The sequence below is a fragment of the Spinacia oleracea genome, chromosome 1 (assembly GCF_020520425.1).
Source record: "Spinacia oleracea cultivar Varoflay chromosome 1, BTI_SOV_V1, whole genome shotgun sequence".
Classification (NCBI taxonomy): Eukaryota; Viridiplantae; Streptophyta; class Magnoliopsida; order Caryophyllales; family Amaranthaceae; genus Spinacia; species Spinacia oleracea.
This window is the reverse complement of record NC_079487.1, coordinates 30409362-30433876: the sequence shown is the minus strand read 5'-3', so window position 1 is coordinate 30433876 and position 24515 is coordinate 30409362. Positions and strand designations below refer to the sequence as shown.

General features: G+C 38.9%; 2 long non-coding RNA genes across 4 annotated transcripts; one reads left to right on the top strand and one right to left on the bottom strand.

The window, feature by feature from the left end:
- The first annotated feature begins 320 nt into the window (after nt 1–320).
- LOC110779623 (uncharacterized) lies at nt 321–1797 on the top strand. Its single transcript, XR_002531181.2, has 2 exons — nt 321–666; nt 1632–1797. It is a non-coding gene; the product is annotated as an uncharacterized lncRNA (long non-coding RNA).
- A 15873-nt stretch (nt 1798–17670) lies between these two features.
- LOC130466328 (uncharacterized) lies at nt 17671–22827 on the bottom strand. 3 transcript variants are annotated; one of them, XR_008926459.1, is made up of 5 exons: nt 22606–22827; nt 22002–22177; nt 21820–21875; nt 21602–21692; nt 17671–20284 (listed from the first exon to the last, which is right to left on the bottom strand). It is a non-coding gene; the product is annotated as an uncharacterized lncRNA (long non-coding RNA). The 3 variants fall into 3 exon arrangements; XR_008926460.1 differs by having other exon boundaries at nt 17671–18100; nt 22606–22826; XR_008926461.1 differs by having other exon boundaries at nt 17671–18097; nt 22606–22826.
- Nucleotides 22828–24515: the final 1688 nt, after the last annotated feature.

Below are 24515 nucleotides of genomic sequence, written 5' to 3'. Positions count from 1 at the left end.
ACAAGCTGATTTGTGGCATCAATGGAGCACCCAATCCTCTATAAATACTCCATCCGTATTTATTTAAGAGATACACCTGGCCGGGCACGGGTATTAAGAAAAAGAATTGAATGAAATAAAGTAATAAAACAAGTGGGGTTGAGTAGATATTTTAATAAGAAAAACAAGTGGGGACCATGTCATTTTAGAGGGTGGGGGTGGGGGTGGGGGTGGGGAGTAGATATATTATTTAATTAGATGGTGGGGTTGATAAGTTACTAAAAATGGCAAGTGTATCTCTTAAATAAATACGGCCGGAAAAGGCAAGTGTATCCCTTAAATAAATTCAGAGGGAGTAGCTGATAATTCATTCCCCAAAATACAACCCCAATAAGATTAATCATCAATTGTAATTTTCATCATTAAAATCCATAAAATTCCTCACTTTCGAACCACCACCACCACCACACAAAAACCCAACACCACCACCCCCTCTCTCGCCGTCCTTCTCCCCACACCCAACTCCCCTGCGTCCCTCTCCTCCATGCAACCACCACCGTCGTTTTCTGCCGGCCGCCACCTTCGCCCCGAAATCCGACCACCTCCTTTTACGGGTTCCGACCAGAAGTCCCACCCAGCAGTAGCCTGTTCTCCTTCTCTCTTTCTTTGCTTATCGGCTTTGCAACAGTAAGTATTTCGTAGTTATTATCTTGGATTTATTATCTTAAAGTTGACTTTCAAGTTAAGCTTCCAAGGTTAAAACGTATTAGCTAGTTAATATATTCTTATCTTTGGGTTTTTTTTAGAGAAAATGTGTTTAGACTATTATTAGTATCATAAAAGGTATGTTGGGTTTTATATCAAAGTTTACTTTCAATTTAGTTACTAAGATGGCAACTTAAGTTAAATCCCATATTCTTATCTTTAGGAATTATTATTATTAATAAAAGAAAGTAATAGGTTGACAAAACTTATTTTTCATAAAGATCTCGACCCTCGGAGTTCAGGTAGGACGATAATCAAGGCTACAGAAAAAGCCTAGTCAATCACGAATTTGAGGTAACGGCTATTGCTAGTACCCGCAAGTCCCTTCTAAATGAGATTATAAAATTACGACGTTACATTTTATTTAATCATTTTTATCATATTTTATGATTTGCGGGAAAGAAACATGCTTTAAGTAAACTATTTCATATTTATATGATATTTATGAAAACTATGAAACAGTTATGTTTTATTGATCACCTGATCTCAAGAATTATTTTACTTCAACTGAAGTACAGAGGTTGAGAATTATAAAACTAATTAAAACATGATAAATACAAGTGAAAGACCTAGTTTTGTTGGCAGCAGGAGTTCAGTTCACAGGATACAGTTTCGGTCATGCATGTACCCAGGGGCACAGGCCCACAGTTGAGCACAGGCTCGTATGGGCACCGGCCCATCGTGGAAGACGTTCCACCAGTTTATACTTGCCAACAACTAGCATGTTATTAAAGAAAAGGTTACGAATAAACTAATATGATGTTTTATTAAATGTTTTATGATATTCTATTCTCCCTATTTAGTAACTAAAATGAGTTGAAATGATTTTGCGTTGCTAGAGTAGTACGTTACCGAGTCTTCGGCTCACTGTTTTGTTTATGTTTTAGGTGCCGACCGGGGCGACAGATGCGAATAGTGGCAAGGATTTCGTCTTATTAGGGATCGCCTAGTTTAAGCTTAATTTGTACTAAGTTCAAGTAAGAATTTTCTACTAAGTTATGTAAGTCACTTTTGAATATTAATATAGAACATAGTTATATTAGTTTTATAAAAGTATTATGAGGATAATGTTAGGTTATGACAAATATAAAGCATATATATTTCATGCGGAAAAACCATAAAGCCAGGAATCCAAATTAATTGCCACATAACAATTAGCATAATTTAGGATACATACTTATGTAGCGTGCCCTCCCTAGCTGCTCCCGAACCGAACAAGAACAAGTTTAAGACTCCAAGTGTAGTCCCTCCGTAAATAGTCCACAGCACGTTCGGATCCGCCTTAGATTTAATTAACTAGAATTCAACCTAAGGTTTTAAGTTATTCGAATATAATTTGTGGCAAATTATTAACTTTAGTTTTAACCTTAAAACTATTTGAATACTTGAATTGATTGATTATAAATTGTGAATGCCATCACCTATTTATAAATTGTAAATTGTGAATTACTAGGATTCTATTAATCTAATCTTATTAGAATTAGATATCAATTAAAACTATTAAGTTAATATTTAATTCAACAACTAACTCTAGTAGTTTTAGGAAATTAATCTTTAATCCAATCCTGATCGCTTAAGGATTCGATGCATGCACGAACTCAACGCACACACGCACGCACAACCCACGAGGGGCGCTGGGCGCGCGCGCACGGAGAGAGCTCGGCCCAGCAACTGCTCGCAACCCACGAAGGGCGCGCGCTCTGCTGGCCTCGCTGGGCCTGGCCTTGCGCTTTGCTTGGCTGGGCCTTGCGGTGCTGGCGGGCTGCCTTGCCGCCTTGCTGCGCGCGGGCTTTGCTAGGCGCAGGCCTGGCTTCGTGCTGGGCCTTGCGTCTAGCAAGCTCGTCCGATGTTTATTTCGTACGACGCGCTTCCGATTAATTTTCCGATTCCGGAATTCATTTCCGATTCGAACAATATTTACTATTTCCGTTTCCGGAATTAATTTCAGTTTCGAACAAATATTTAATATTTCCCATTCCGGAATTATTTTCTGATTCCGATAATATTTCCGTTTCCGGCAATATTTCCGATTCCGACATTATTTCCATTTCCGATAATATTTTCCGATATGTACCATGTTTCCGTTTCCGGCAACATCTACGACTTGGATAATATTTATATTTCCGATACGATCCATATTTCCGTTTCCGGCAATATCATCGTTTCCTGAGTATTCATAATTTGCCTTTTTGACGATTTCAGCTCCCACTGGAACCGAGATCCGTCGATTCCGAATATCCATAATGGAGTATTTAATTCACTTAAATACTTGATCCGTTCACGTACTATTTGTGTGACCCTACGGGTTCAGTCAAGAGTAAGCTGTGGATTAATATTATTAATTCCACTTGAACTGAAGCGACCTCTAGCTAGGCATACAGTTCACTTGATCTCACTGAATTATTAACTTGTATAATTAATTAATACTGAACCGCATTTATTAGACTTATCATTGAATGCATACTTGGACCAAGGGCATTATTTCCTCCAGTCTCCAACTCATTTCCTAATTCCTTTGTCGCTTGATGCTTGCTCATGAACATAAGGTAAGAGTTGTCATCCTTATTATGTCCAGAGATATTTCTCGGTTTCAAAGTTCAACTGATCAAATAAACAGATAATCATAGCGTATGATTCATCTGAGCACGGCCATGCATTTTACAGTTTCTAGCTCTCCGAGTGGCCTTGTACAACTTTCAGCATCTCATCCCGTTTTGTGGGAGGACAATCCCAATCTTGCGATCTTGAGATTAGACTTCGTTTGATAGGTGATTACCCGAGAGTTGTCGTTATTGCCTCCTTTTACGGTGCGACGGTTGACAACGTCAAAGTAAGCAGTTCTCAAACCAGTAATCTCAAATCACTCAGGTATTGAGGATTAGTGTCTAATAATTTTAATGAAATTTACTTATGACAGATTTTTATCTCTTACAGTAAAGTTTCATAGGTATGTCTGATACTAGTCTTCCCAAAGTAAGTATCTATGCAAATGATTGCGCTTTGCCATCTCCACATAGTTCAAGAAACAGAACTACTAGTCATCTTGCATTCTAGTCGTCTAGCGTTTTCTATGCGTCCATCTTTATAGAAAACTCCGACCAGGGACCATTTTCAACTTTTGACATTCAAGTTCACTTGATAGACATTTCTTAGTCACAGGACTGGTCTTGACAGTCTATCTTGAATATTTCGTCAAATTGAAGGGACTCATCATTTAATAAACCACAAATTAAATGGAAAAATGAATTCTATTCATTTATATGAATGGTTAACCAATAACGTTTTACAAAGTATTAAACTCTAAGACTTTAAAATATTAAATAAGGACATCAAAGCCATTCTCCAACATGCTTGATTTCCATAGCTGCAGTGTGCGAGTTGTGCTTCGCTTGCGGCAGAGGTTTAGTTAATGGATCTGAGATGTTGTTGAGCGTTCCAATCTTGCTTATCTCGACTTTTTTCTTTCAACGAACTCTCGTAGAAGGTGAAATCTACGAAGTACATGCTTGAATCTCTGGTGGTGTCTAGGCTCCTTTGCCTGTGCAATAGCTCCGTTATTATCACAATATAGAGCTATTGGTCCTTTAATGGAGGGGACTACACCAAGTTCACCTATGAACTTCCTTAGCCATATAGCTTCCTTTGCTGCTTCATGCGCAGCAATGTACTCCGCTTCAGTAGTAGAATCCTCAATGGTGCTTTGCTTAGCACTTTTCCAGCTTACTGCTCCTCCGTTGAGGCAGAAGACAAACGCAGACTGTGATCTAAAACCATCTTTGTCGGTTTGGAAACTTGCGTCCGTATAGCCTTTGACAATTAATTCATCATCTCCACCATAGACCGGGAAATCATCTTTGTGCCTTTTCAGGTACTTCAGAATATTCTTGGCAGCAGTTTAATGTGCCTCTCCTGGGTAGGGATGAAAATATCCAGTGGATGATCCATTAATCCGGTCACCCGCTATAATTAAATGGGTGAAAACCCGAATTAAATGGATGAAAAGCGGGTGATGGGTAAGGCGGGTGATGGATGCGGGTCGGATGCGGGTGATGTTTTTTTATCCATCACCCGATCCATTACCCGTTTATCACCCGATCCGTCACCCATTTATTTTAAATATATTATTTATATTAATATTTAAACATAAAATGTGTATAAATTCAATATGTATAAAGTTAGAGCTTATTTAATTTTCTTTTTTTGTTATAAGTTATGCGTGATAAGAACTAATTACGGAGTATATGTTTTGGAAATAAGTGAAGGTATGTAACCTTTTTCTTTTCGTTAATTATTATGCATATTATTAGATGGTGATTTTTAATAGTTAATAATTTTCACCCGAATATCACCCGATCCACCCGGTTCACCCGCGGGTGATGGATGGACGGAATACGGGTGATGAGTAAAGCGGGTGACGGATGGACCGGGTGGAGCAGATGGAAGCGGGTGATGGATGCGGGTGATGCTCCACCCGACCCAAATCCCACCCATTTCCATCCCTACTCCTGGGTCTGACTGGTATCTGCTCGTTGCAGTGAGTGCGTACGCAACATCCGGGCGTGTACATATCATAGCATACTTTATTGAACCAATCAGTGATACATATGGAATCCCACTCATTCGTCTAAGTGTTTTTGGGCACTGAGTCTTGCTTAGAGTCATTCCATGAGACATGGGTAGGTAGCCTCGCTTGGAGTCTGCCATATTGAACCTTTCAAGCACCTAATTGATATAAGTGCTTTGACTGAGTCCAATCATCTTTTTAGATCTATCTCTGTAAATCTTGATGTCCAGTATGTACTGTGCTTCTCCTAGATCCTTCATCGAAAAACATTTCCCAAGCCAAATCTTGACAGAGTTCAACATAGGAATGTCATTTCCGATAAGTAATATGTCGTCGACATATAATACTAGAAAAGAAATTTTGCTCCTACTGACCTTCTTGTATACACAAGATTCGTCTGCGTTCTTGATGAAACCAAATTCACTAACTGCTTCATCAAAACGTATATTCCAGCTCCTTGATGCTTGCTTCAATCCGTAGATTGATTTCTTAAGCTTGCATACCTTTTTAGAATTCTTTGGATCCTCAAAACCCTCAGCCTGTGTCATAAACACAGTTTCTGTTAAAACGTCGTTTAAGAAAGCGGTTTTGACATCCATCTGCCATATTTCGTAATCGTAATATGCAGCGATTGCTAACATTATCCGAATAGACTTTAGCAGTGCAACTGGTGAAAAGGTTTCATCGTAATCCACACCGTGGACTTGCATGTAACCTTTAGCAACCAATCTAGCTTTGAACACTTCTAGTTTCCCATCCTTGTCCTTTTTCAGTTTGAAAACCCATTTGTTTCCTATGGCTTGGTAGCCATCTGACAAATCGACCAAATCCTAAACTTGGTTTTCAGACATGGAGTCTAATTCAGATTGCATGGATTCTTGCCATTGCTTGGAGCTAGGGCTCGTCATAGCTTGTTTGTAAGTCGCAGGTTCATCACTTTCAAGTAATAGAACTTCATAGCTCTCGTTCGTCAAAATACCTAAGTACCTTTCCGGTTGAGATCTATATCTCTGCGATCTACGCGGGGTTACATTTCTAGATGGTCCTTGATTCTCACCATATTCTTCTAAAGATCTCTGAGTTTCATCCTGAATGTCATCTTGAGCATTCTCTAGAGTTTGTTGTTCGACTCAAATTTCTCCGAGGTCTACTTTTCTCCCACTTGTCATTTTGGAAATGTGATCTCTTTCCAAAAAGATACCATCTCGAGCAACAAACACCTTGTTCTCAGATGTATTGTAGAAGTAATACCCCTTTGTTTCCTTTGGATAGCCCACCAGGATACATTTGTCAGATTTTGGATGAAGTTTGTCTGAAATTAATCGTTTGATGTATACTTCACAACCCCAAATCTTAAGAAAAGACACATTTGGAGGCTTTCCAAACCATAACTCATATGTAGTCTTTTCGACAGCTTTAGACGGAGCTCTATTTATAGTGAGTGCAGCTGTGTTTAGTGCATGTCCCCAAAATTCTATTGGAAGTTCGGCCTGACCCATCATTGATCTAATCATGTCTAGCAAGGTTTTATTCCTCCGTTATGACACACCGTTCCATTGAGGTGTTCCGGGAGGAGTCAACTCTGATAGAATTCCACATTCTTTCAGATGGTCATCAAATTCATAGCTCAGATATTCACCGCCTCTATCAGACCGCAATGCCTTAATCTTCTTGCCTAATTGATTCTCTACTTCACTCTGAAATTCCTTGAATTTTTCAAAGGATTCAGACTTATGCTTCATTAGGTAGACATAACCATATCTACTGAAGTCATCAGTGAAAGTGATAAAGTTGCTGAAACCACCTCTAGCATTTGTACTCATTGGTCCACATACATCTGTATGGATTAAGCCCAATAGTTCAGTTGCTCTTTCTCCAACTTTAGAGAAAGGTTGCTTTGTCATTTTGCCAAGTAAACATGATTCGCACTTACCATAATCCTCTAAGTCAAATGGTTCTAGAATTCCTTCTTTTTGAAGTCTTTCTATGTGTTTCAAGTTAATATGGCCTAATCGACAATGCCACAGATAGGGGAGATCTGAATCATCCTTTTTGGCCTCTTTGGTATTTATGTTATAAACTTGTTTGTCGCGATCTAATAAATAAAGTCCATTGACTAATCTAGCAGATCCATAAAACATCTCTTTAAAATAAAACAAACAACTATTGTATTTTATTGAAAAGGAAAATCCCTTAGCATCTAAGCAAGAAACAGATATGATGTTTTTAGTAAGACTTGGAACATGGAAACCATCTTCCAGTTCCAAAACTAGCCCAGAGGGCAACGACAAATAATAAGTTCCTACAGCGAATGCAGCAATCCGTGCTCCATTTCCCACTCGTAGGTCGACTTCACCCTTGCTTAACCTTCTACTTCTTCTTAGTCCCTGCGAATTGGAACATAAGTTCCTACAGCTAATGCAGCAATCCGTGCTCCATTTCCCACTCGTAGGTCGACTTCACCCTTGCTTAACCTTCTACTTCTTCTTAGTCCTTGCGAATTGGAACATAAGTGTGAGCCACAACTTGTATCTAATACCCAAGAAGTTGAAATAGCAAGTACACAGTCTATAACAAAAATACCTGAAGATGGAACGACTGTTCCGTTCTTCTGATCTTCCTTAAGCTTCAAGCAATCTCTCTTCCAATGCCCCTTGTTCTTGCAGTAGAAGCATTCAGATTCAGAAGTGGGTTGGCTCACCTTCTTCTTTTCAGATTTGGTGCCGCCAATTTGCTTAGTCTGGCTGGCCTTGTTGCCACCTTTCTTAGCATTCCTCTTCTTGCCAGATTTCTTGAATTTGCCCCCACGCACCATAAGCACATCTTTCTTATCACTTTTGAGGGTCTTTTTAGCGGTCTTCAGCATACCGTGAAGCTCAGTGAGCGTTTTGTCCAGACTATTCATACTGTAGTTCAGCTTGAACTGATCATACCCGCTATGAAGAGAATGGAGGATGGTGTCTACAACCATTTCCTGATAGAATTGTTGATCCAGCTGACTCATATTCTCAATGAGTCCAATCATTTTAAGCACATGTGGACTTACGGGCTCGCCTTTCTTAAGCTTGGTCTCAAGAATTTGTCTATGAGTCTCGAATCTTTCGACTCGAGCCAGATCTTGGAACATGTTCTTTAACTCACTAATGATCGTGAAAGCATCTGAGTTGATGAAGGTTTTATGTAGATCTGCACTCATGGTTGCAAGCATTAGACATTTCGCATCCTTGTTGGCATCAATCCAACGATTGAGGGCTGCCTGAGTGACACCGTCGCCAGCGGCTTCGGGCATCGCCTCTTCCAGGACATACTCCTTTTTTTCCTGCATAAGAACTATTTGCAAGTTCCTTTGCCAGTCAAGGAAGTTTTTCCCGTTCAACTTCTCCTTTTCGAGAATTGATCGGATGTTGAATGAATTGTTGTTTGCCATAGTTAAAACTACAATTGAAAAAGAATAAACAAATAAATAACCATTCACGGTTTCTCTTAATAAACTTAAATTCTAGCATACATGCATAATTTATCATTTATTAAGCATTTTATTCAAGTTATGTGTTCCGGCAGGTGTGAATAAAATGATTCCAAGATCCTTAAATCATTGAAGAATTAAGCACATTATGTATTTAGACTCAATTCTAAAATATTTTAGGTAAGCAAAGCCTTTGCTAATAGTCTAGAAACTATTCTTGGTTGATAGGTACGTCTAAGAACTTATTAGGTAAACCTATCGCATTTTCCACGACATAAAAGGACTCCTTACTTATATCGTTGAGTTTCACCAAAACTAACATGTACTCACAATTATTTGTGTACCTTACCCCTATAGAATCAATAAGTAACACCTCGCTATGGCGGAAAACTATTACTATAATTGATGTAAAGGTTAACTAAGTAAGTGTTATTTTGGCATGGCACCTTTTAACTCAATTTTTAAGTTTGGAACTTAAGGCTCTTACTATGTAGGTTAGATTTTAAGTGAACTAAAATCCTTAATCATGCAACATAATCAAGCCATAATCTCATGCATAATTAAGACATATTTAAAGCAATGAATAACTTAAAACATGCATAAGATATAAATGTGATCTAGTATGGCCCGACTTCATCTTTAAGCTTCAACTTCAAAGTCCGTCTTGAAAATGGATTGGAAACTCCGTCTTGAATTCTCCATGGGAGGCGCCATTTTATTCAAATAGGATAAGCTATAATTAAACTAATTACAACTATTTGATGGTACGCAGACCATATTTAAAAGCAATAAAATTTGGTACTTTAGACCAATATTACATTCAAATTAATGGTACGCAGACCATATTTTCAATCCTATTTGGGCCATACTAGTCACTTTCCAATAACCTGCAAAACAGTACATATACAATATATACCATTCACCCATTCATTAACATGAATGGCCCACATAGCTGGTTAGTAGAACATGTTATGCATCACATAAATATTTGCAGCAATTAATCAAGGCTTCCAATAATCTACCAAATATTCAATCCTTATTAATTCTAATTAAGTTATTTTAACCTTAAAGGAATGTAGACCTAATCAAGAGTTTATGACTAAAACTCTCCCACTTAAACCAATAAATTTACATGCTTTACTAATTTTAAACATAAAAATATATTTCCTAGTCTAACCGGAGACATACAAATTTAATTAAAATTTAAAGCTCATATAAATTTATAATTGAATCCTTTTAATTTATTTTCAGTTGAATTAAATGAATGAATTTAAATTAATTCAAGGTTTTAATTTTAGTAAAATAATTAGTATAAATTAGAATTTATAATAATTAGATTATTCAAAATTAAATTCCGAGAAAACAATTTAAATTATGAATTTTAAAATTAATTAAAATCGTTTCCGAACTGAAAAAATTCAAAATTAAAATTAAAACGAACCAATTGGGTCAAGACAAGGCCATGGGCTTGCGCCCATGCCTCGTCAAGTCCAACAAGAAACAAACCCCTTGTCACTCGATTGATCGTACCGCAAAGCCCAAGCAACAACGCACCAATGCAGCAGGCCCAACAAGCCACGCTTGCGCGCAGCCCACTCGCCCATTGCATTGGCACGCTGCCGTGCATGTCGTTGCCTTGGCGTGCTTGCTGGGCGAGGCAACGCACGTTGTGGCGCAGCATCCATCGCTCCCCACGCGTGCTTGCCTTAGCTTGCTCGCTGCACTTGCCTCTCGCCCCGTCGCCCATTGATCCCCACACGACCAGCTCCATTGCTTTGCGTGCGTGCCCCAGCTTGTTGCTCGTTGCATTCGTACCGCACGGGCGACGAGCTCCCTTGCTCGTCGTCGCGTGCCCTCACTATACAACACCCCTTAAGGGTAACACACGTAGCGTCCTTTGCTTTGTGCGTGCAACAATCATGAGCGTATTTCATAAAAATTAAAACTTTTTAATTTCCAAATTAATGACAAATTAATAAATCATATTAATTTCATAATTTTAGGGCGAAAAATTGAAAATTTATTAATCAATTAATTTCCGATTATCATGGATTTACATCTAGGTCATAAAAATTTAAAATTTATCATAAATTAACAATTTTTATGGTGGTTTTTAATCATAGCGCAATTAAATCGTTAATTAATTATGAAAATCAAATCAATTCTAAATTATTTGAATTTCAACAAATTAATTACAATTACAAATTAGGTTGTATAATTAACAAGCTTAGGCATTCAAAATTGTTAAACATATACAGTAGGTCAATCAAAACTCAAGATTTAACAACAAGAATCGCAAATATTTAAATTTAACATCTTAAAATCACAAATTTTGCATTCGAAAAACTAAAACCTCCGAAAGGTCATAGTTAGGCTTCGAATTTGGGAAATATGGGTTCGGCCGAAAAATAATGTTTTTGTCAAAATTTTAGAATGCCTTTTACATGCGGAATTGACACAAAAATCACTCGATTTCGTTGAGTAACGAAGAAACTGTCGAAAAACTGCGTACATATAATTAAATAAACGCAAATTTGCAATTAATTACAATTACGAAAATTAATCACCCCTTTAATTCTTTGCAAATTTGAAAAATTTAACCATGTTAAGCAATTATTATGGAATTAATTAGAGGCTCGTGATACCATTGTTAGGTTATGATACATATAAATGAATATAAATCATGCGGAAAAACCATAAAAGCCAGGATTCCAAATTAATTGCCACATAACAATTAGCATAATTAGGATGCATACTCTTTGTAGCGTGCCCTCCCTTGCTGCGCCCGAACCGAACAAGAACAAGTCTTTAGGACTCCAAGTGTCGTCCCTCCGTAGAAAGTCCACAGCACGTCCGGATCCGCCTTAAGATTGACTAACTAGAATCGCCCTTAAGGTACTATTATTTTCGGCAATATGGGAAAAATAGATGACTGAATTTTTTCTCAAAATTCTCTTTTTGAATACTTAAAACTCATTATAAATTGTGAGCATTGATCACATATTTATAGGCTATGGAAAACGTAATCGAATCCTACTAGGATACGAATTAATTAACTAGAATATAATTAAAACTCTTATTAATTAATTTATCCATTAGGAATAGGAATTTAATCATTAAACGAATCCTACACGATTTAGGTTTCGTACGGAAGCACAAACACTACACGAGCATGACCCGCATGCGCGTAGGCCATGCCCGCGCAGCCGCTCATCCCACGCGAGCTAAGAAGCCCACGCGAGCTTCGCAGCCCACTGCTCGTAGCCTGCTCGCAGCCATGCTTGCAGCCACGACCTGGTGGGCATGGCCTTGCACTGGGCCTAGCGTGGCCTTGGCTGTTTGTGTGGTGCGCGGGCTTGCTGGACGCGGGCCTGGCTTCGTGTTGGGCCTTCGTCTAGCAAGCTCGTCTGATGTTAATTCGTAGGACGCGCTTCCAATTAATTTCCCGATTCAGGAATTCATTTCCGATACGAACAATATTTAACATTTTCGATTCCGGAATTAATTTCCGTTTCGAACGAATATTTAATGTTTCCGTTTCCGGAAGTATTTTCCGATTTCGATAATATTTCCGATTCTGACAATATTTCCGTTTTCGGCAATATTTCCGATTCTGGCAATATTTCCATTTCCGATAATATTTTCTGATACGTACCATGTTTCCGTTTCTGGCAACATCTACGACTTGGATAATATTTATATTTCCGATACGATCCATATTTCCGTTTCCGGCAACATCATCGTTTCCGGAGTATTCACTATTTGCCTTTGACGATCTCAGCTCCCACTGAAACCAAGATCCGTCGATTCCGAATATTCATAGATGGAGTATTTATTGCCATTAAACACTTGATCCGTTTACGTACTATTTGTGTGACCCTACGAGTTCAGTCAAGCGTAAGCTGTGGATTAATATCATCTATGCACTTCTGAACCGCATTTATTAGACTTATCATTAAATGCATACTTGGACCAAGGGCATTATTTCCTTCATTTTGTAGTATAATCGATTATTATCATAAGTAATTAGAAGGTATATTGTAGGTAAAATAATTAAATAATTTTTTATCATAGGATAGTTATTTATATTATAAGAGAGGCACATTAGAGAACATCATTTTGTCAGCTCCACATCCATTTGCCTCTATTTTAATATAGTAATACGTATACAGATGTTGTTAAAAATTAACCAAAATATAATTCAATTGTTTAGCCTAAAATATTTGGTGGAGCTTTTTTAAGTAGAGAGGACCATGTGTTAGTTGCACATTGATTTTCTTGTTTACTACTTCTTCCATGTTTTTAGATTAACCAATTTTATTTTCAGGACTGTTAATAAGTAACAACTGTTAATATCTTAAACTATCAAATAAGTAAAAATTATTTTTTTTAAATGACAACTTTGTGCAAGTATTTATACTAATCCAAAAACATTACGGGGTGTTCTGTATATGACTATGTTCATCCTATAGTATTAATAATCACCAAAAAAAACAGAACAAGTAGAGAGATGTGTGAATAGATTAGATAGTACAAAAATCAAAGAGTTGCATCTTAAAAATTGAGGAATTAAGGCTATGTTTTGTTCACCTTATTTCCACTTATTTCGGGAAAAATAAGTTCAGATAAGTTCAGTTAAATTCAGATAAGTTCAGCTAAGATATGTTCAAGAAAAATAAGGGTTGACCAAGTATAATTTATAACTAAAATAAGTTTTGATAAGTTCAGATAAGTTCTGATGTGGCCTAAAAGAATGCCACCTGATTGAACTATTAAAGCCCATAAAGAAGGCCCAAAAGCCCGCCAACGGGCTTTTCTCAACTTCACAGGGCCAAGGCCCAAACAATTAAGAGGCCCACTTGGTCCAAACCAAGCCTCCAAAAAACTTAGCAGGACACGTGTCCTTATCTTGCATAACACCCAATCATGCAGGACCAGTTCCCGAGAAATCCTAGCACTATAAATAGTGCAGATCCCTAGGTAAAAGGAATTCAATTCATTCCCACCAACCTAAACTTACCTTTGCTCTGCCTTCTCTCTACAAATTATTTATCTCTCTAGCTTATACTTACTTAAGCATCGGAGGGAATATTCCTACGGGAATATTCTTGTTTTGCAGGTTGCCAGAAGTTCGTGCCAGGTCATACTTGATACCTCCGAGGAACGCGTGCCACGTCAGCACCGTAAAAGATCCCACAACATTTGGCGCCGTCTGTGGGGAGGTAAAGTGTCATGGCCGAACTACACTCTGACAGAGAGTACGCTGGTGGAGAAGAAGAGAGACGGCACATTGAAGAAGCCAATCGAATCGCAAATGCAGGGAACACACCGCGACGGATGCAGGCTGAGGTGGTTGTTGAAGAAGAACCAATAACCGAGGCGTCTCCGCCAGGCGGCCATCTAAGCCCCAGCGCCCGAGACGCCGTGTTAGACGAGAATCTAGATTTGCCAGTCTCGGTGGGCTCCCTACGCGAGATCTTAACGGGATTCCAACAGCAAATGAATCAGACCTTTCGACAACAGATGAGCACTACATTGCAAGATGAAATTCGGAAAAATATGCTAATCTACTGCGCTGAGAGGACGGCTCCACAGAGGCCCCTCAGTCTAGGCGTCAATCGGATAAGCAGAATGCCGCTCAGGTTCTCGTCCACAAGCAAGCAGGGGAGTCAGCCCTGTGCCTGAGCACTCGGGAAACGGCCATGACCCCCCCACCTTCTTACCTCGAAGGGACCCGGTCATACGACCATCGTCTAGGGGAAGCCCACCAGCCGTCTTACGGCCAGCCTCAAGGCGTCAAGAACATTATGAGGCTGAATCTGAACTATCAGACACCGGGTCCACTCCTGTGATGGAAGATCCGCTATTTTATCCCACTACACGTGGACCGACCCAGATGACGCCCCATAGGGTAAGCATGCGCCCCCGCCTGCTATCCAACCGCCGTGAACCAACCTATCATATTCAGCAAGGGCTCAACAATCTGACGTTAAGGCACATGAGTACCCCTTTCTCTGACGAGATCATGAACGCCCCGAAGGAACCCAAGGTAAAAACTCCTACAATTGAAGCTTATAACGGGACCACCGATCCCGATATCACCTTGTCGCATACCGCCATCACATGTATGTTCAGGGAACCAATGAAGCCACTTGGTGCAAATACTTCCCAGCCACGCTCAAAGGAGTAGCGTCTAAATGGTTCGAACGGCTGCCCCCAGGATCAATTGCCTCTTTTAACGAACTACAAACTTTGTTCACTACGAGGTTCATGGCGCACAAGGAAGAAAGAAAAACAAGCATGCATTTGGGACGGATCCAACAAGGGAAAGACGAGTCCCTAAGAAGCTACATGAAGCGTTTCAATCTAGAGGCTGGACAGATCCCAGACTTGCCTGATGACGTCTCTTTTGATAATTTTATCAGAGGATTGAAGAAGGGATCCTTCAAGTTTGATATGGTTAAGAAGAGTGTAAGGACTATGGCCGAGGTCCTGGACGAGGCTGAAGCATTTATCCATGCAACAGAAATATGCAGCGCGTCAAAGGAAGGAAGGATTGGAGAAACAACAGACTCCTCCGGGAAGAAGGATAAAGTGGACCGAAAATCTCCACGAGTGAATGGCACATGGGCTCTCTCAAAAGAGAATGATACCAACTCTCCTGGGCACAAGAGAGAACGACCACAAGAAAAGGAATATTTTGAGTACAACACAGATCTTCTCACCATACTAAAAGACTTGGGGACAAGGTACAACCTTGATCGACCTTTCCCCTTGAAATCTCCTGCTGAGACTCGAGATCCCAAATTATATTGCCAGTTCCATGAAGACATAGGACATGAAACCAAGAATTGTAGAAGCTTGAAGAGGGCTTTAGATGGCCTAGCCTCCAAAGGATACCTCAAGAACTACTTACAGAAGAATGCTCATGGCTTTGGAAAAAACCAATACAAAAAGAACAAGTCACCTGCCTCACCGACTAAGGGACAACACAGCGACGGAGGATTTTTTAGCCGTCATATCTGGAGGACCGGCCGCTGGAAGACCCACCATGAGAGGACAGAAAGATTATGCTCGCCGCTTAGGACAAGTGTTGCTGTCAGCCAAAGCGCCCATGGATCCATTCCCAAGGATAGAAATATGTGAGTCAGATGGCGGACGGATAGCCACGCCGCATGGTGATCCCCTTGTGGTCAAATTCAAGATATCTAACATGAGGGTTAAACGCATACTAATAGACACGGGAAGCTCGTCCGACATAATGAGTCTAGAATGCCTCAATCGCCTAGCGCATGACCCCAAAACCATCGAAAGAATTCACTATCCCATCATTGGTTTCGGAGGGAGTATCATTCACCCTGTTGGCGTCATCACTCCGCCGGTTCGAATTGGGGATAGGAAGAATGGGCGAAAGATGGAGGTGGACTTCCTAATTGTTAAAGACTTGACTGCATACAATGTCATCTTGGGACGACCCACCTTAAACAAGTTTAAGGCTGTAGTCGTCACCCATCTGATGCTTCTGAAGTTTGTGTGCAATGATGGAGTTATAGGCACCATACATGGAGATCAACAACAGGCTAGGGACTGTTATCTGACGACCCTCAACCCGTCAGCATGGAAGCAAGATTCTGCCGAAGTCAGAGGAAAACGAAAGCATGAAGATGAACCTCAAGTCGCCAAAGAAACTAGACCCGTCCAAATAGAAGCGGTCAAAATTGAAGAAAGTGGCTGAAAGTAGAACATCATTAGGGTAACTATTGTACTCAGAGCCTACAAAACGGCCTAGCTATTGTACTAGAGCCCACAAAACGGCCTGTAAATGCCCGCCTAAGACGCGGTGAATGTGGCAAGAAATTTAGTAAATGAACACTTATCTGACGAATACAAGTCTTAGTTGAACCTTTAAAAAGGAACACTAAGGGGTGAAGAAACTCACCAGAAAATAATCCCTAAAATAGTGGCGTCAATATATGCTAAATAAACAATACCCAGTGCTAATAAACACGAAGGGTTTGGACGTACCCAGTGCTAATAAACACAAAGGGTTTAGACATCCAACATGACGCCTTTTCTTCCAAAGGCGCCCAAAAAAGAAGACTCAAACAAGAGCAAACATTCAGACATAAGACCTCCTCCTTGGATGGCGTCTAAAAAGACTAATCGTTTGACGGCCTGAGAAGTGGCCTAGATTAGCGCCTCAAATTAGGCTGATCACCTAAAACACTGAGGTTTCCGTCCAACAAATGGACCCAAAAAGAATTCCCAAGAAATCAGTAACGAACTGATGGAATTAAAATAAAATAAAGTGCACAACGGCTCGAATTGTTTATACATAGCGCTCAAGGCGCAAACAAACCAAACCAAATAAATGCCAAAAGGCACCAAAGTTATTACAAATGCCCACGGCGTCATTCAAACCAACTACGAGAAAAGCCGCTCAAGGATGAGGCACTACTACAAAAAAGGGCATAGAGTACTGTTGAAATACACTATATAGGACGCCTTAGAGGCGTTCTCCAACTCAGCGCACTATAAAGTTTATAAAATGGGTAAAAGAAGCGTTTTATATATCTAGTTATAAAATACAGTGATAAGAGATAAGCGTCCTCTATTCCCTTCCTAAAATCAGAAAATGAAAAAGGAATATAGAACGGTTAACGTACATAACCGTCTCCTATACTCTATAATAAAGCGCGCCTTCCGTACATAACCGTCCTCTATTCTTCGTGTTAAATATTGAGATACAGAACATCTTCCGTACATAGGCGTACTATATTCTACCCCTTGTTTTAATATTATTTAAAATAGCATGGACCCCTAAAATAGGATATTACGATTCTAGTATGTCAACCAAATCTAAAAAGATAAAAATAAAAATGATATCCACAGTATCTTTCCAAAAATAATTTCATTCAATAACAAAATAATATTATTCATTCAATAACAAAATCATATTATTCATTGATAAAATATAAATGATCTACACAAGGTACGGCAAATAATAAAATCCAATATCACTGTTTAAAAAAAAAGAAAAAAAGACAGCTGGAACAGATTCTGCAACAACAGCAGCGTTTGCAGCAAGAACAGATTCTGCAGCAACAGCAGAAATGCAGGACTGAAACTGAGGTAACCATCTCCTTGAGCTAGCTTAAGTCACACTAGATCATCGTCATCATCATCTTGATCTTCATCGTTATTTGGTTGGTGATATTCGGTAACGTATGAGATCCACCTCTCCCTTAGCTCGTCAATCGTAGTTTGAGAATGCGTGGGACGGTGGGAGCTCTCATTGAACTTGTCATTAAACCTTCCTCTATCTGCTACAAAGGCAATAGGCTCAGTATGGGACGAATTCAAATTAAATTCAAGACGTTTAACTTTCCTACTACACTTATGACTCCATGAGATACACATTTCTCTAATATGCCAGTTACTGTACAGAAAATACAGGCGATGTTTCACACCTGAAGACAATGGGACAGAATATAGAGGCATATTATAGGAATATATGAGAAATGAATATTACAAAATGAGCCAAACTACATTGAGAAGAAAAAAAGATACAAATTTATTGTACTGATTCATTTTCATTGAATTCCAAGAAGAGTTAGTATACAACTGGTTAAAGAATAGTCAGAACACATAACAAAACATATAAATACAGAAAGGACCAGAAGCCTTTCCATCTAATGAAAAGGCTCTAGCTTAAGGCGCTAAGTATTTAGAAAAGCAAAGCTACTAGTAATGCATAACCATGCTCTAAAAGATATAAGGAAAAATTGATGGGAATAAGTCAACCTTTGCCCTATTTATTAATAATAAGTCTAACTTTTAATTATATCTGATTAAGTTAAATTTTTATACCCATTTATTTTTAACAAGTTGCATTAAAAAATTACCGATTGTAGTAGGTACCATGTATGACATGGCAGTGAAAAAATTATCTGTTGCGTGATTTTAAACTTTTTGGGTTCTTTTAAATTTTTTTTGTTTATTTAATTCTATCTTTTTTTTCCCTTCCTCTTCTTTTAATTTCTTCATCTTCAGCGCCCCTCTTCTACTTCCCCTTTCTTCATAATCCCTCCATTAAACTTCATCCCTCCACTAAATTTTCCGCTTTTTCTTGTATTTCCAGTTTTTTTTCCAATATGGAGTATAAAAATCTCCCATCATGCCAAAACTTCAGAGTAACATCATCAAACACACCAGATTTCACGATAACGTGCAATTCAGTAATACAACGAGGTAAGTTTAACTAAAAAAAGAATTATTAAAGAATGGAAGAGAAAAATCCCCTGTTTTTGGTAATTTTGTGAAATTATTGCACTTAAAAAAGCTTAACAATTGCATTTATTAAAATTTTATACCATTTTAACGATTGCCACAATGCCCACAACAGCTACCATGGGTGTGAGAATGGTTTGGGTATGTAGTAGCCATTTGGTTGGGTACTCTAGCTACGGCCATGCCAATCAATTGAGCCCCAATTCAATTCAATTAACCCAAATCAATGGAGTATGAAATTTTGTTAATAATCCCCCCACCAACACCGAAATTTACCCAAGAATAAGAATTTAATTCCTATGATTAAGCAAATTTCCCTTTTAAGTAACAAAATTAACCCATAATTCAAAATAGTTAGGGTTAGCAATTTACACCTGCGAATTTTGCTTGGATTATGAATTAATTTCTCTTGATATTTTATTGTTGCATCTCTATCACTTTTTCTCGATGATTACATCAATGAAGAAGAAGATGCCAAGGTGGGTGAAGCTTATTGGCTATGGCAGAAAACGACGATCGACAAACAATACTGAATGCTCTTATTTTATTTTATTTTTTCTATTTGTTGTTGTATAAGTGAGCAAATTGTAAAGTGGGTGGGTATTTGTCACAAGTTAATGCCACGCAGACACATTTTGGGAGTGGAAAGTGAAAGTTTACCGGTTCACAATTAATTTAGCCGGTTACCGGTTAATCAACTTGTTAAAAATAAATGGATATAAAAGGTTAACTTAACCAGATATAATTAAAAGTTAGACTTATTATTAATAAATGGGACAAAGGTTGACTTATTTCCATCAATTTTTCCAAAGATATAATGGTCACCTAAATTTAAGCTAAATTTTTTGATGTCAAGGTTTAATTAGGACCTCACAGTTCCATGAACTCTTAATTAAGCCAACATTTTGGTGTTTGTGGGTGTTTGAGAGGAAGAGCGTTGATTTGGTGTTGGCTTGTAATAGGCTGATGAACCTCCTGGGCGATTTTGAAGCCGCAAAAGAGCGAGACGAATGTGCTCCTTCCCACAGTGAAGCTCATACATGGACAGACCCAGCTACTGGTTTATTTAAACTCAATACTGAAGCTGCAGCAGCTACAAATGCTACGGGATATGGGATGGTTGCGAGGGATTCTGTTGGGGATGTGCTCATGTCTGCAGGCCAGAAAGGTTTTGGAAACTCAAGGATTTAGAAGCAAAACAAAGCTTCACGGCAGATTTGCTGGCAACAACATACAAGAAATCCTCCCTAGCTTTAGTAATACACAACTTTAAGTCATCTACATTACTATCTTCGATAATAAGATTATACGAAAAATCTCATAACTCAGCTCCTAACAAGATCAGGAAGTAAGGAGATCTACATCAGTGACTAAGCATGTATAATTGTATAGACATATCGTGACACTTGTAATCTCTTGTTTTTGCTAATAGAAGGTGCAACAAGGTTGTAACTTTTACCAGGTCCAAAAGCTCTAGCACAAACAATATGCATAATTCTAAATGAACTTATAAACAGATTTTTAGGAAACAAACAGTACCCTAAATATTGGAGCAATTAACCTGCCTCGACAGATTCAATGGAAAATGGACCAAATTACAATTTTAAAGTTTAAGATCACTAGATTGCTTGTATAAGATTGGGTTTTCTCTGTTTGCTAACCAAACACAAGCTTGAAAAGAGACTTTCTTGTACCAAATAGCTAGAACAAGCTCTAAAACTATGGTTTGATCGCCCGATCTTGGACGGTTCTGTTGACTAAAGGAAAAGAATGCTTTGTGTAAGGTGTATTCCTTGAAGTAAATCAATCTCACACCCCTTCCCCAATTCAACATAGTCCCAGATAAAACCATTGATTGATTTCGTATACGGACAAAAAAAAAAATTCTAGCAGATTGTGCTAATTATCATAAGGCTTCTCAATCTACAACTCATGAACATCTTAGTAGGGAAGATAGAAATTCGACGAAAGTAACGAAATCAATCATACAAAATTCGATGAAAGTAACAAAAAAGTGATGGATGAGAAGGATACCGATGAAAAAAAGTTGGTGATGTACGATTTGGAAGAAGAAACTTTTACTGATATTGTAGTTCAAGCCTTCAAGGCATTCTAGAGGATGAAAACTACACATAAAAGTACCGTTTCAAAGATTTCTTATTTATCAAGTATTGGTGGATTGATTTTATCACAAGAGCAATTTAGAGGACAACAACATCTAGGAAGGGGACGGGTAATGACAGAGGCACTATATTGCAGAGGTTAGGATGCCTGAATGGCAGTCGATTACAAGTCGATTACAGGCAGTACATTCAATCAACACAACCAGAATTAAAGTGATTTGATTTTCAAGAGCAGACATCCACCAAGGCATCAATAATTTAGTATAGTTATTTGCAATGAAGTTTTCTGAAGGAATATAAGGCCCCAAAAAACGTTCTTATACCTCATTATTTTCATTGACCTTGTCGAGTTTGCAACAAAATCTGAATTCCTAAGACAAGTCATTTATTATCAAGCAACTCCAAGATACTTACTTGCGACAAATTTTATTCTCTAGGGTTGAAATTCCTAGCCAGGGCCATCAGAAAAGGCTCAATGGGAAGCAATGCCCTTCTGTTTGGTCTGCTGCATGCATTATTGATTACATATATGCAAAAGAAAAAAGGCAAACAAGAACATTTCAGTACAGAGGTCCAGCTAATTACAAAAACACGTAGGCCTGGTGACACAATCAAGTGAGAAAGAACAAAACCTCTTTTTATCTTCCATTGACACGGAAGGATATGAATATATGTTTGAAAGAAAGATCTGCATAAGAGTTTAACAAATATTATAGAAAACTAGAAAGATTAAACTTAGAACTTACATTAGAATTTACATATTATGTTGTGTTAATATTCTGGATTCTGGAATAGAATAAGCAGAAATGTGTACCTTCAAACCATCCTCATGGAAACCGTAATGGTAAGAACTCAGCTACGGCTAATATGGTGCACGCCCCCTCCTTCTAATTTACCTAGACTGCAGCATATAAGGCAGACAACATCACAACACCAACACATTTGCAGGACAAAAACCCCAACTGCAGATCATCTGATAAACGTCACAACCTGCAAATTACAATTTAATTTGAACTGCAGATCAACTGCAAATTACAATTACAACTGAAAATTACAACTGCAGATCAACCATGGCTTCTTTCCCAAACTAATTTAAATTTAATTTGAGCTAAATAATACATCTAAAGGAAAATCAATTTATTTGGATTGAATTCAATAAATTCATTCGACATTAATTCTACCTACATTAGTAATTCGATATTCCACACATGTATTCATTAAGAGGCAAATAATCGACAAAATTAATCCGACCTAAAATTTTATACGTATATCTATCTATACAACAAGAATTCCTAGCTCATTTATGGCAATTACAAACTAGAATTCCTATTCAAATATTCCAATTTGATAAAAAAAAATTAACATTCAAATCCCTAAATCATTAGTTGCAAAATTAGGTAAAACAACATTAAGCATACCGATATCGAATTGAAGGCAACGATGGTACAAACGGCGTTCAACGGAGGCTAGGAAGCGGTCGGAAGGCGTTGCAATGGAGCGGCGGTGCAGATCTGCGTCGGGAGGTTTGTTCCACTTCAGTTTTGCGGGAGTATTGAAGGAAATTTTGGTTTTTTTTTACTCTGTTAGTTTTAGGGATTTTTCCTTTAACTGGGTATTAAAACTCTTATTTTGTTCTTTTTTTAGGATGAGCGTCATATAGAGAATATTCGTATATTTAGGTTTATTTTTTTTATTGTAAAATATTTTGTAAAAGAATATAAAACGCCTATCTTGGACACAGTTTTATATTTTTAAAATTTTTTAACTTTAATTAATTATTTTTAATATAATAAAAAATACATAACGGTTGAGAAAGGTAGCCGTACTCTATTCTTTTCTTCACACAACTGTTATAATTGAAATGCGTACTCTATACTTCTATGAAACGCTTAGCAAACTTAAGCGTTCTCTATTCAGCGTTTCTTATTCCAGCTTTTGTAGTAGTGAGGGGCAATAGAACTCCCGTCCTGGACGTCTTGGCCTTCAGGGGAGTTCACCTCGTCTTCCTCCATGTCCTCTTCCCCGTCACTGACGAACTCAGGGGGATCTAAGCCTAGGGGTCTAGCCGTCGAAACGGCTATCTAATGGAAGATACGACGTTTGAACCAGGAAAAGTCTTTCCCGTCCATAGACTGATCCCACGCCTTTTGGGCACTCTCCAAGATAGACTCCTCGCCCAACTTGAAAGAGCTGGCAGCCTCCTTGCGCACGGCCTCAATCTTCCCCTGCATAGTCTTGAGCTGACCCTCAAGAACGCTCACCTTGGAAGAAAAATTAGTCACCCGCTCCAAGACGGAAGAGTACTCCTTTCTCAACACGGCCAGCCGCTCCTCATGCTCCAACAACTTCTCTTTATACTTCTCGGCGTCCTCCTCGGCCTTCCTCAAAGCTTCCGTCTTAGATTTGATCTTCTTGTCCGCGTCCAAGTTGATCAATCAGGCCGTCTTCTCAGCATACTGCTCATGATTCTCGATCTGGTCCTTGTGCTTGAGCATCTCATTATGTTCCTACTCTCGGCACAGCGAATGAAAAGCTGCCAAAGACAACATAGAATTAAAAATAACGTACATATATAATCTAACTACAAAGATCCAGGAGTAAGTGTCTCACATCAAGGACGAGGGACTGAATGGACCCAAAGAATCTCAAGTCAATCCCGGGGAGTGACCTCACATATTCCTCAGGGATGGCCGCATACACGTCCGCAAGGATCTTATCCTTCGCCTCTGAGCTAAAACCAGCAGAAGGAGGGATGCTCGCCACCTCGGCCCCCCGCATCCGCTTGAACATCTCAACTGAACTAAACGCCAAGATTATCAAACATCGTGCAAATCCCAACTTGACACGACAGATTTAAAGTACAGAAACACTAACCAATTGGCGAAGCTGCAGGAGAAGTAGAGGCATTATCAGTAAAAGGAGCCTCAACTTCCTTGCCTTTACCCTTGTCCTCCTTGGACGAGGTGGTGGCATCAGCAGCCTCAGCCTGTTCGACTGCTACTTCGTTAGCAGCTGCTCCAGCAGCAAAATCCCTTTCGGTGTCCACCTGGGAAGGGACCTCCTTTTGCTCAGGAGGAGGAATGAACGTCTGGGTAGGAAGAACCTCTCCCTCAGCTAGGGGAGCGTACGGTTTTGGTACCGATGGCTTTGAGGCAGTATCGGCCGTACCCATCTTCTTAAAGAAGGGTCGTTTTGGCTTAGGAGCCTCCGTCGAAGATGCAGGATGCTTCTTCGTAGCTGGCAGAGTGGGTTCCTAAAGATGAAGGAAGTCAGCGACCAAATCATGACCAGAAACGAACAAAAGCAAAAACTTAAAAATAATAAATAA